The sequence below is a fragment of the Grampus griseus genome (genome assembly GCF_964374135.1).
Source record: "Grampus griseus genome assembly, chromosome: 14".
Classification (NCBI taxonomy): domain Eukaryota; kingdom Metazoa; phylum Chordata; class Mammalia; order Artiodactyla; family Delphinidae; genus Grampus; species Grampus griseus.
Window position 1 is genome coordinate 87,764,800 of NC_139008.1, and position 12,937 is coordinate 87,777,736.

Consider the following 12,937-nt stretch of genomic DNA (forward strand, 5'->3'; position numbering starts at 1 on the left):
TTCTTTACATATAATGCCACTTCTGAAATAGAAAACATGACATCAAAACTTAAAATTGTGTTGCTGGCGTTTAACACTATTGCCACGTTACCTGCCCCACATGGAAGCTTGGGCGCTTCTTCCGACTTCCTAAAAACAACCAAAGCCTGGCCGATGCAACTGCAGGGTCCAAGGGAAGCGCCAAGCCCCGCAACACTGCTGCTGTCGGTCACTATTCACAGATTACAACGCAGATTATCTCGAGACTGTGATCACGGAGTAAGCTCCTAAAAGAAAACAACAAAATAGTTTAAAGATTTAAAGCAACTATAACTAAAATCATGTTTAAGGGAAAAAAAGGCATGAAACTTTCCAAACAATCTCTTATTTGAATGTACATTACGTGACCCACAAAGACATTCAGAGAGTCGACAAACAAAATCCACAAAACAAAGTCCCCTGCTTCCCTTAAGGACTTTTAAAGAAGGGAAGATACTTTGACTACACTCTGAAAGCAAGGGGCGGGCTGGACAGGCCTCGGCTGGCACACTGGTGGGGAGGAAGCTGGTGGGCAGAGGGCAGAGGCCTCAGTGGGAAGGAGAGTTTGAAAACTGATAATTGGTACCAGATGCTTTCCAATTACAATCTTACTTTTGAGATGGACCAAGGTCAATAAAAACCCAGAGACAAGAGAGAAAGGAACAAAACATGAAAACATGAACAAAAAAATTACACATGAAAAGTCATTATTTAGAATTTTTTTTTTTTTTTTTTTTTTTTTGCGGTACGCGGGCCTCTCCCTGTTGTGGCCTCTCCCGTTGTGGAGCACAGGCTCCGGACGCGCAGGAGGCTCAGCGGCCATGGCTCACGGGCCCAGTCGCTCCGCGGCATGTGGGATCTTCCCGGACCGGGGCACGAACCCCTGTCCCCTGCATCGGCAGGCAGACTCTCAACCACTGCGCCACCAGGGAAGCCCTAGAAATCCTTTTTTTTAAAAAAATCTATTTAATTTTTGGCTGCGTTGGTCTTTGCTGCTGCGCGTGGGTTTTCTCTAGTTGCAGCGAGCGGGGGTCTACTCTTCGTTGTGGTGCGTGGGCTTCTCATTGTGGTGGCTTCCCTTGTTGTGGAGCACAGGCTCTAGGCGCATGGCTTCAGTAGTTGTGGCATGCGGGCTCAGTAGTTGTGGCACGTGGGCTCAGTAGTTGTGGCTACTGAGTGGGCTCTAGAGCGCAGGCTCAGTAGTTGTTGCACATGGACTTAGTTGCTCCGCTGCATGTGGGATCTTAAGTTCCCTGACCGGGGATCGAACCCGTGTCCCCTGCCTTGGCAGGCGGATTCTTAACCACTGTGCCACCAAGGAAGCCCTAGAACACTATACCTATGTCATCCTTTTAATTAAAAATCTAAGAGAGATTTCAGAGGACTAATGTTATGATCATTGAACATCACCGTGGTACAGCTCATCTACGTGTATTTACGTATTTAAAGAACGTTTCTCCTCCTGTGCCCTCATTCAATCACGATACCTAGTTTGCTCCACAAACGTGTCTCTGTTTCTAGGTAAGTCCTCGATGTTAACATTTTAACACATTTCGCATTCTAGACCCAGGACTCCCTGCCCGCACCTCACCTCTTCCTCACCTCACACCAACTGCCTCCCCTGTAACTGTGGTCTCCTTGGTGACCTCAGAGCAAACATTCCGTCCCACCTCCTTTTAAAGAGATAGCGACCATCTCACTCTGGTCACCCCCGCCCCCCCATGGCCACCACCTCTCTCACATGTGGTCAACCCATCTCAAAACGAGAAACTTCTCAGGAGAAATTGTTCACAACAGTGAACATTTATAAAAGCAAAGAAATTACGATGTTCTCAGGAATTAAAAAGTTTTTTCAATTTATGTTAATATGAACCCCCCCCCAAAAAAACCCCATGCCTCTGGATTTGAGTTCTGAATAATCAGAAAAGGAAAATCCAGTTATTTCTGTTAAGTGGAATGAAGTACTTTATTCAGAATAGATCATATCATTGTAGATAATCTGGTTCATTTTGGTTCATTTTTTTTTTTGATTTTACATTTGCAAGATCACTTTCATAATTTCTTCCCAGAAATTCTAATGTAAAATTTCAGGTCATGAAACAAAAACAAACCCCTATGATGAAGGCAAAAGTTAAAAAAGAAAAATTGTGTTATGCTCCTAACACAACTTAAAATGTGGGTCCACACACAACAGCAGGTCACCAAACGGTGGTCACACCATACTAGTAACAACGTTTCCCCAGAGGAAAAGAACGGTGGGCGGGCATCCCTGAAACTGGGAAAAAGAAAACCTGGAGGCGAACATAATGCACTGAGATAGTTTTATATCTTTACATTTCTAAGTGCAAATGTCCTCTCAGCTGAAAACTGCTCCATTTCCTAAGCAGACCTACGAATACCAACATGAAACCTTAGGTTCCCCCAGACCACCCAAGGGCAGGAAGCAGCCCACCACCTCCCAGGCAGCTCTCCAACTTTTTGCTGCTGAGGTCCCTTTATACCCTTAAAAACTGAGGACCCCAAAGAGCGGTTGCTTATGTGGGATATGTATTTCCAAAATTAAACCTGAGAAAGGCTTTCAGAATTGTGGATGTTCCCTGATACCACATCAAACCTCGACAGGCCGCATTTACATGAAAAGTAGTTGTGACACGAATCTGCAACCACGTCCATGAATGATCCACACCTTCCTGGGTCGTAACGCACTCTGAAAACATCTTTTGCCTGTGTGCACGGTGGCCAGCTGGACACATGCAGAGTCCACACGCTGGCACATTTCATTAGACAACATGAGACGCATCTGTTAACGTTAGCGCCCATCTCCTGAAATGTCTTTCATTACTGGGAAGCCATCAAGCTCAGGGTGGCAGATAGAAGCTTTTCAAAATGCTAACTTTCGTTTAAAGCTGGAATTTTGTCATCAGTAACAAACATTGTCAGTTACTTTCCTCCAGTCTCACACTGTGCATCTTCGAGAAAATGCCTGCCACACACCACCTGGAAAAATGCAGTCCATCGGTGATGCTCTGCGGCCCCCGGCTGCAGGCCCCTCTGGCCCCTCAGGGGCGCTACCAGGAACCTCTGTGCCAGCAGTGCAAACGCCGACCCGGCAGGGCCGGCTCACGAGGCCGACTGTGACCCTGGACAGGGCTTCTGAGCTCTTAGCCTCCAAAGGGTTTCAAAACACACCGTTTCCGGTAGCTCAAGAACATGCTGGATACACGCCAAGCAGTCACACATATCCGCACTTCAGTGTCAGAGGAGAGGAAACATTTGCTTCCACAAAACTGTTCTAAAACCACCACTTCATTTTCCCTTCAGACTATCCAACACTTGAAAAACGTTAAGCTGCCAGAAGTGATTTTCTTTAGAGCAAAACCAAAAATACGCTCCCCAAACGTGAGTGATGCCCAACTCTACAACCACGCAAATCTGAAGGCTCCACTTCTACAAAGCTCGGGACGGGTAAGTAACCGCCTCTTACCCATTTGAAGATGCTTAGTTCTATGGACTGGAGACTAATTTCTCTGATACTTTAAAATATAATACATAACCACAATGAAGCTCCTATTTCCACAGCACAACAAACACAAGAAAACAGTTGCAGCTTCTCAAAAAGATAACACACAAGCGCACACCTGTCCTGCCCACCTAGCGGCAAAACAAGGTGGTCCTCCAAATCTCACACCCCCAAAACAATATTCAAAGCTAACAATTTTAATTTTGAAACAATTCTAACCTGCCGGTCACAATTTATATCCAATGCTACAACATAACCTCATTATTTCGGACTCTGCTAACTCAATTTATGGTTCTAACAGGCTGGGCCAAAGTTCACAGTTACTGATATTTCACGTTAAGAGTCTTCCGTCTCATGACGAATCCTTTGCTGGGGATGAGGAGGGACTGAGAAGATGCTGAAAGTTCTATGAAGTACTTAAAAACGCAAGCTTTCCCAATTAAAGCCTCTTTCACAATTCCGTTTTTATTAATGGGATAGTCACTAACGAGGGCACGTCCAGGAATTTGAGAGGACACACGACATTCTGCCGACCTGGCAGCGCTCCCTCTCAGCGACCCCACGCTCATCCTGACTCGACTGCACAAGTGGCACTGCAGTCCTTTAGGTGGCCAATCCAAAGTATGCTGCTTTCCAAGTAACAGTCATTATTAAAATTCCACTGAAGCAAAAGGACCCACAGCACGGTGAGCTTCTCAAGCAGTAACTACAGAGAGAAATCTAGGAACCACCTGCTGTTCAAAATTTCTTAGGTGTTTTTGCTTTACAGGTCTGTGCAGACAAAAAGTAAAACTTGTTGCTTAAAAGCTCGCCAGGACTGGTGCCTCGGCCAAGCTCTGGTGAGGCCGGGACCCCAGCTCCCCCATTTCGGGTGGGCAGTGGGCACTCTGGTTTCTCTCTATCCACTTCCTAGTGAAAACACAGGCTTGTGACCTCGGTGGGCAGCTCTCCAAAAGCGCTTCAGGAACAACCAGCAGAGCCACCTGAATGCGTCCAGGTTAAGGTGGAGGAAACGAGGCTCTCCCTGTTCTCTACGAAACCACTTGCTACCTTGGATGGACTCCTGCTGTGGTCTGCACGTTTGTGCCCCCGGAGCCCTCCTGAATGGGATACCTGCCCTGGAAAAGAGGCCCCAGAGCTCACCTGGCCCTGCCACCGGGACCCAACTGCCCCGGCATCCTGACCTTGGGCCTCCTGCCTTCAGAGCTGCGAGCAATCAAGTCCACTGTGCAAAAGCTCCCAGTCTGTGGTCCTTGCCACGGCAGCCCGAGGGGACTGAGGCAGCTCCCTCTTGTCTCTCAAGGAACAAGAAAACATGGCTTCAGACACTGGCAAGGGACTATCTGAATCCTACACCCTGGGGTTGGTGCCTGTAAGACAAGGCTCCTGCCAGGGTCTTAGGGCCCCTCTGAACTGCACAGGCTCTTGTCCTCACGGAGTCTGCAAGATGGGGCAGGTCTGGCTAAATATCCAGGACAACACTGGGATGGGCCCCCAAGAGGGAGCCTCCCCTCTCCTTCCCCAACCAAGACAGAGGGTGTGACTGTGAGGCGGGAGGGGGGGAGGGTCACAGACGGGATCCTGGGCACAGTAAGTCGCTCCCCAGGACAGTCAGCCCTGCTGGGCACCTCAGGGGCTGCTTCCTAGGGACCCTGATCCTCCAGCTCCACCCCCCTAACTGCTCACCCTATCGCTTTCATATCCGCAATGGTCTGTCTGGGCCCCGAGTGCACCCGGGCTGGCTACTCCCTTCCAGCGCCCACGGGGGCACTGCTGCCAGATCCCCGTGTCACCCGTAGCACCCAGTGCAGGCCCGGCGCACCGTGTCTCACTGCAGCAAGAGCTGTTGGTAAGGATCCGGTGAGAGGCTGTGGGTGAGGACAGCCTACGATAAAGGCAAAATGCCACCCACTGTTCCCTCAGGCCGCAAGACCCTTGGGGCCTCCTCACCCAGAGCGCACCCCGGCTGTACTCTAGGGCTCTGGTTCCAGGCGGTCCACTTTGAGGGGGACGTGTGCACTGAACCCTCTTCACTAGGGACCACAAACTAGCCAGATATTCCACGTTTTTCCCAAAAAGCAAGAACGTGGTTGAGGGCCCCCTGAAAACATTGCCTATCTTAAAAGTAACCCATTTCCCCAGGTGTTACAAGTTCAGAGTCAACTGCCTTTTTAAATTCCCATTTCTCAACAACAAGAGCATTTCTAACCATGACCCAGAGCAGAGGTTCTCAAAGTGTGGCCCCCGGGCCTTTCAGGAGGGCCCCCCCAAGGGCAAACTATTTGCACAACACTAAGGGCACGGATGTGGTGGTTTCTCAGAAGCCAAATGACAGAGATAGGACGAAGGAGACAAGAGAATCTGGCTACTGTCGCTTAAGCCAGACGTTCTGGAGAGCTGCAAAACCCTAGGACAACACTACCTTTCTCATTAAATTGTTTTTGTTTTGGAACATAGTTCCCATAAAGTGTCATTTATGTTATTATTTTTAAGTAAGTAAATTTAAATGTCTCTCTTTTTTTTTTCTTTCTGCGGTACACGGGCCTCTCACTGTTGTGGCCTCTCCCGTTGTGGAGCACAGGCTCCGGACGCGCAGGCTCAGCGGCCATGGCTCACGGGCCCAGCCACTCCGCAGCATGTGGGATCTTCCCGGACCGGGGCACGAACCCACGTCCCCTGCATCGGCAGGCGGACTCTCAACCACTGCGCCACCAGGGAAGCCCCTAAATGTCTCATTTTTAATGCCAAATATGGGAAATATCAATAGATACAACGTAAACAATAGCCCTCTGGGGTCCTTGTTAATTTTAGGTGTAAAGGGGTCAGTCTGAGAATGGCCACCACCACAGACTTGACACTACTGGCAACGTCAAGGGGCTGCTCTTGATGGGCCGTGACAGTGATGCTCCAGGAGGCTGCTCTCCCAGACCCTCCCCACCTCTCCTCGGATGAGAAGGCACCAATTACGAAACTGCAGCATTCAGAGGGACTGCCACCTAAGTCCAAAGAGAAAATGGTTGGAGAAAAAAACCAAAGGCCTGCTGCTGCCTCACAAGTATCTGCTTCATGAGTGGAGCTGCATCTCATGCCACAGGCCAAGGGGCAAAAATAATGCTTGGAGACCTTGGAAATGCAGAAGTCAAGAATTAAACTGTATACTTGAGCTGGAATCTTCCTTTCTTTCTCTGAGATTAGAAGAGGCCAATGTCTAGCTTTGGGGGGCAGTGGGGAAGGTCCAAGCTTAAATAAAGCAGTTATTAAATAAAAACAGGATTTTCTGTACTGATTTTTACAGATCCATGCAGAGCTCAACTTGAGGCAGCTTCCCCAACTCCTGCCCACTGCCCGGGTGGGGAAAGTGCAGAAGAAAGCCACCTTACTACTAAAAACACAAATACTGTTTAAATTACAATCTAACAAACCTGAAGAGTCAATGGCTAGCACTGACCTAGCCCTGTGTCCATGGGGCACGGGGGGCATCTCAGGGGTACCACTCCTTGTGCCGGCTCAGCATCCCCAGTCCTGACCAAGGCAGCCACCAGTGTCCTCCTCTGCTGACCACAGCATGACCACACCCACACACTAACAAGTAGGGTAAGTCCTCTGATAAGCAGACAGGGGGCTGAGAGGCTCAAGGGGCAGCACCACGGAAGAAGGCAGGCTTCACACCAGGGTGTCCCTGCCTTCAACCCCAACTGCAAACCTAACAGCTAGGTGTGCTGCCCAGGGAAATGGGGACAACTGTGAAACTCCATCGTGTCAAGTGCCAGTCAGATTATGATAAATAGCCTGTGTCATTTATTAAAATGACAATGTCTGCTGGTGAGTAGTTGGGAAAACAGGCCCTCACAGGAGAATCTGCAAATATCTACAAAGAGCCCCTTCCATGCTCGGCACAGAGCAGGCAGCACCTCTGTTCCACCCGGCCAGGTGGGACTGCTTCACTGTGACCTGCCAGGGATAACTAGGGAAGTGCAGGTGCGTTTATAAGGGCGCTCCCAGCATGCCTTTTTTTTTTTTTTTTTTTTAAACTAAGGGACACAAACCAATGTCCATCACCAGGAGACCAGTTTGAGAAAAACCCAGAAACAGCCATGTGATGCAATTCTTTAAGACTGTAATTAAAGGATGATGAACTCTACAGCCCCTGCCATGGAAAGAGCCCCACACCCTTGAGCGAAGCTAGCAGGTAACAGTTCCCAGCACATCCTGACCCCCCCACCCCACCCCAACCAAGTTCACAAACACATCCACAGCTGTAACTGGGCTTCCAAATGGTGCCATTTCTGGGGTTTCTGCTTTCTTTCTATCCTTTCATATTTTATATCCTTTCTTTATATCCTAATTTTCTCTCTCTATAAACTTATTTTTGCAACCCAAACACCGTACAGCTATCTTTACATTGGGGAGGAAACCTCATTTACCTTCCTGTTGTAAAGGTGTATTAAATACCTCTGGAGTGTCTCTATCAGCATATGAAAAACAAAACCATAGCACCTAAGTTTGACACTCAAGAGAGAAACATCTGCTTTACAAATTACAAACAAGATAATCACACCTACTAAGTAGTTTTTACAATCATGGCTACAACAATTCTTATTAAAATGCGTACAATTACCTATTCAACTTCACATAACAACTTACCCTCAAAATTAGAGGTGACCTTTGAACAACGCAGGAACTGGACTCCCATCCAATTCCTGTGTTTAACTTGGCTTCTGTGTACCGCAGATTGTGTAGTACTGTAGTTACTACTGGAAAAAGTCCCTGCGTAAGTGTAACCAGACAGTTCAAACCCATGTTGTTCAAGGGTCAACCATACTACTCAAAAAATAAAATGAAGAGAACAGTAAGGAGGTTCCTTAAAACACTAGAGCTGCCACATGATCCAGCAACCCCACTCCTGGGCATGTATCTGGAGAAAACTCTAATTTGAAAAGATACATGCACCGCAATGTTCACTGCAGCACTATTCACAATAGCCAAGACATGGAAGCAACCTAAATGTCCACTGATGGATGAAATGGATAAAGAAGATGTGGTTAATGTATACATCAAAACATTACCCAGCTATAAAAAAGAATGAAACGCCATTTGCAGCAACATAGATGGACCCAGAGATTATTATACTAAATGAAATCAGAGAAAGACTAATATATATCGCTTATATGTGGAATCTAAAAAAATTTACATAAATGAACTTACTTATAACAAAACAGAAATAGACTCAGGCGTAGAAAACAAAGTTTATCCCACTGCCCGCATGCTCGGGCAGGGGGATAAAATAGAGTTTGGAATTAAAAAAAAAAAAAAGGCCTAAGCAAGAGACTCCAGGAAGTGTGGGCACTTAAGATCAAGGGAGCTCAATGTAGACCTTTAGGTCTCCTCCTTCCCAAATAGTACATGTCCATTAACTGTTAATCACAGAGCCTTTGCAGTGGAATTAACACACATCATTTGATGCTGGCCCTAAAGAGAGTAACATTAGGTTTCCACTGTACCTGACGCCACCATTTAAATAAGAAAAAATGCAAAAGGGACTGTTTAAGGAACGTTTTTCTTAAAGGACTTCCTGAAGCCACCAGGTGTATGAGAAATCAGGCCTCTACTGGACGGGACCCAAGGACAACAGTGAGCTGACCTGTAAACATTCAACCTTGGCTCTGTAAGAGCCAAATGCAAGTCACTTGGTAGCTTGCAACACGTGTATAAAAAAGGTAAAACACATCATGTTAACAGAAATAAAAAACAATCAGGACCTGGAACATCTGGGAAACACACACTAAAAAGACCCAGTCCCCGGGCTGCCAGGGAAGGGGCTCCAAGCCAATAAGGCACCCTGTGGTCAGTCACAGAGACTTCCAGCATCAACAGCAGGACCCACAACTCCACCGCCAAAAAGAAAACGGGAGCCAAGTCCCCACTCCAAACCCTCCCTTCCTCACCAAGAAGACAAACCCCACCCACCCGAAGGGCCACCTGAAGCACTGGGCGCCCCGTGTCCAAGCCCCAGTGACACAGTTCCTCAACAAGCCACTGTGATGCTCACACACGCATACATGGTCACCGCCGGTAACAGCAGACAATCAGGGGAGCGGCCAACTGCCCAACTTTTCATTCTACCCTTTCTTATCAGCGCATAACTCGCTTCGCCTGAAACAGCCTGAATTTAATCGAATACTAATAGAAGACAGTTCTCGGTGGAAAATCAGTAGTAAATTAAAGATACACCTTAGTCCTAAACTCACTGTTAACGTAAGCCTGCAAGAACATGGGCAGCTAGGAAACAGAAGGTGCTCAGGAAATGCGTTAGGCAGAATGCTTCACAACAGGGTTGTGGCTGGGCCTCCCCAGGTGACACCTGAGACGTCTGCCGTGTTAAGATGGGAAGGTAGAGGACTAGACGTGGAGACGTGTATGTTCAATACATGCCACCCTCAAGTGCCAAAAAGGGGCCCCAGGCTCCAGGGACATGGCTGCCGACCCTCACAGGTCCCCATTACACACGTCTGCAGGGCTGGGAAGGCCACCTTTCTGGTCCCTGCTACAACCAGGGTGCTTGGCACACAGGATGCAATAAATATTTGTTGAATACAACGAGAAATCGTTCTAAAGGTCACAGATCTTATTTCCTTAAAACCCATGGCTAAGATATGGGGATACGTGCCTGATTCACTTTGTTATAAAGCAGAAACTAACAAACCATCGTAAAGCAACTATACTCCAATAAAGATGTTGAAAAAAAAGTCCATGGCTAAAGCACCTTTCTTGGAAACATGAAGCCAGGGACTACGTAGCTCTGGGGAAATCATGGAACATTTGTCTGGGGTTGGCCCAACGGCCCGGTTAGAACCCAGCTCTGCGATCTTGGGCAAGCTCCTTAAAGGTGCTTTGGCTTCTTGGAGGTTAGAACAGGTACAGAAGCATCCTACTCACTGAGATGAATTAGCACACATCAACTGCCCAGAACAGGGTCAACCTTGGTGGAATGCCCACTGTGAGCTGTCGCTGGTGCCAAGTGGAGGCTCAGCTTCCCGCTTACCAAGCTATGGGTAATGAGCTTATGTGAGCACACTGAAAAGATCTCAGTATCCGCCCTTCCCTCCTGCAAAATACCCAAGTACATGAGGTTCAAATCTCATTCCACCAATGTGCAAATTATATGGATATTATCTAAGGCCAAAACACGAATTAAAGAGTATCTTCAACTTAGCTCAGGTGCTGTCGTTCTAAGGTCCTAACTCTAAGGTCACTGACTGAAGTGCTGGATTCAGAGCAGAAAACCTGCCCTGACCTCCAGAGTTTCCCAACCTGGCGGGGGAGCAACCGAGGGGGAAAGAAAAGTGAGCAAATGAGGGCGTGGGATCTGAGCCCCAAAGACGTGAGCCCGTCTTTGGTGAGCCCGGCCGGGCACACCTCCGGTGGAAGGTGAACGTTGCCCCTTTCTACTCTGAGGTTGACCAGAAGATAAGATATAACACAAATTTGTGTCCTACATCAAATCGACACGTCGCACAATAAAAGCTAAAAATCCGTATTTTATGGCTAGGCACACACTCTTTAAAAGAGTGAAACAGATTTTCTGAAGGCCTTTTTTGCTTCCTATAGCATCAAATATCACACAACTATCGAAATGTTATTCTTTACAGGAATAGTCGACCAGAAACCAAAACCATCAAGCGAAATAAAAGCAAAAGGAACCACACTTAAAAAAAAAAAACCAGAATGAAACTTCATCTCCTTTAAGGTGTCCAGAGCAACTAGACACTTGATAAAAAACAAAAAACGGAGGGGGGGATTCAATCCTACGTTACACAGTTACTTGAAACAGAATCACTTCCTCCACGCACCAGCAGCGAGACCAGGAACTTCTAGGAAAAAGCATCGCCCTCCTCCTGCACTGCCGCTGGGGGGTCACCGGGCGGCGTCCTGCTCGCGCACCTCTCAAGTCGTCCACACCGTAACCCAGCCCCCAGGACACGCCCGCGGCGGGCGGACCGGGCCGGACCCCGCGGAGTGGACCCTGCCCGGCAGCCCCGGCGCCCCCCGACACCGCCCCCCCGCTCCCGCCCACGGCCCGCGCGTCCCTCCCCCCTCCCCTCGCCCTCCCCGCGGCCGCCGCCATCTTCTCAGCTCGACAGAGCGCGGCTGGGCGCGGGCCCTGCGGCGCCGGGCGGGCCGGGCTCGGGCGCCGCCACTCCCGCCCGTCCCTATGCGGCCTCGCAGCGGCCGACCCTCCGCCCGGCGCCCCGGCCGCCACTCACTGCGCGGGCCGCAGGCCTCCAAGATTTCGCAGCCATTTCCTCCGAGCGCCTCAGAGTGGGCGGGCGGGGTCGACGCCGGCCACCGAGATGCGGGGGGTAGAGGGGCCGCCCGCGCTGAGCGAATAGAAGACGCCGGCCACCGAGACGCGGCGGGTAGAGGAGCCGGCCGCGCCCCGACAACAGCGTCGCCGCGCGGCTGGCGGAGGAAGGAGCCCGGCCCAGGCCCCGCCCCTGCCCTGCGCCGCGCTGTTCCCGAGCCATAGGGCCAAAGCTGAGAGCAGAGGCGGCGCGGCTCCAGTCGGCTGGCCACCCCGGGCCCCAAAAGGGGCCGGGAAGAGGATGGAGGAGCAAGGCGCATCGCTCCTTTCCCACCAGACTGCGTTCCCAGCTTCTCTGGGACTCGAGCCCGCTCCCCACGGGCCAAAGAGCTCAGTGCCCGGGCCGCCCCCGCCTACTCAACCGGGCACACCTGCCCACGAGGGCTGCAGGGCACTTGTCCATCCCCAAATACTCAACAAACGGGCTTCAGAGGGGAAACACCTGCTACCTTGGGACAGTGGACAATGGCCCCCGAAGACAGTAACTCCCCGGCCGAGGGCCTTTGTCCCCATCGCTGCCGCTACAGCTCCCTGCTTCCACATTCCTTAGTAGCAGGAACCGCTGGGCAAAAAGCAGAAAAGTGCCCTGTGTGCAGTAAAGCTCCACCCGTGACGCTACAGAGGACTGCCAGGTGCTTCCGTGAGAACTAGGGGCCTGGGAGCAGGTGCGCTTCTAAATAAACATCTCTGAAGATCACACGGCCTGCCAGGTTCGCAGACTGTCCGTTTTCTTCAAAGGAATCCAACACAGCTTGTTTCTGTTGATGTGATTCCATCAGGACTGCTTCCACGGCCTCTCCCAAGTATGAATCTTGCGCTCTTAGCATCTTGATTGTCTCCAGGTTTGCTCCAGATGGGTGTATGAGAAGTTCATAAACCAGACAGAGTTGGAACTGGCTTGAACCAACAGTGTGTAAGTGGGTAAGCTGTGTGTAACATGGGACTCATGCTGGGGTGCAGGGGAAGCTCACAGAAGGCCTCCCTGCAAAGGGCTCCCTAAATGGGAGTCGCAACGGGGAAACCCCACCCAGCCTCTT

The 12,937-nt window shown here is 49.7% G+C and overlaps 1 protein-coding gene across 2 annotated transcripts in view; it reads right to left on the reverse strand.

Moving 5' to 3' along the window:
* Positions 1 to 12,937, reverse strand: part of DIDO1 (death inducer-obliterator 1) — a gene marked incomplete at its 3' end in the record, with an annotated part of 50,233 nt that overhangs the window by 30,710 nt on the left and 6,586 nt on the right. The window contains exons 1-2 of one of the 2 annotated variants that reach the window (XM_082671152.1): positions 11,803 to 11,889; positions 92 to 266 (exon numbers count right to left, since the gene is read on the reverse strand). Of the gene's footprint in view, positions 1 to 91; positions 267 to 11,802; positions 11,890 to 12,937 lie in introns of those variants that run through there. The other variant, XM_082671151.1, reaches the window with a different exon arrangement.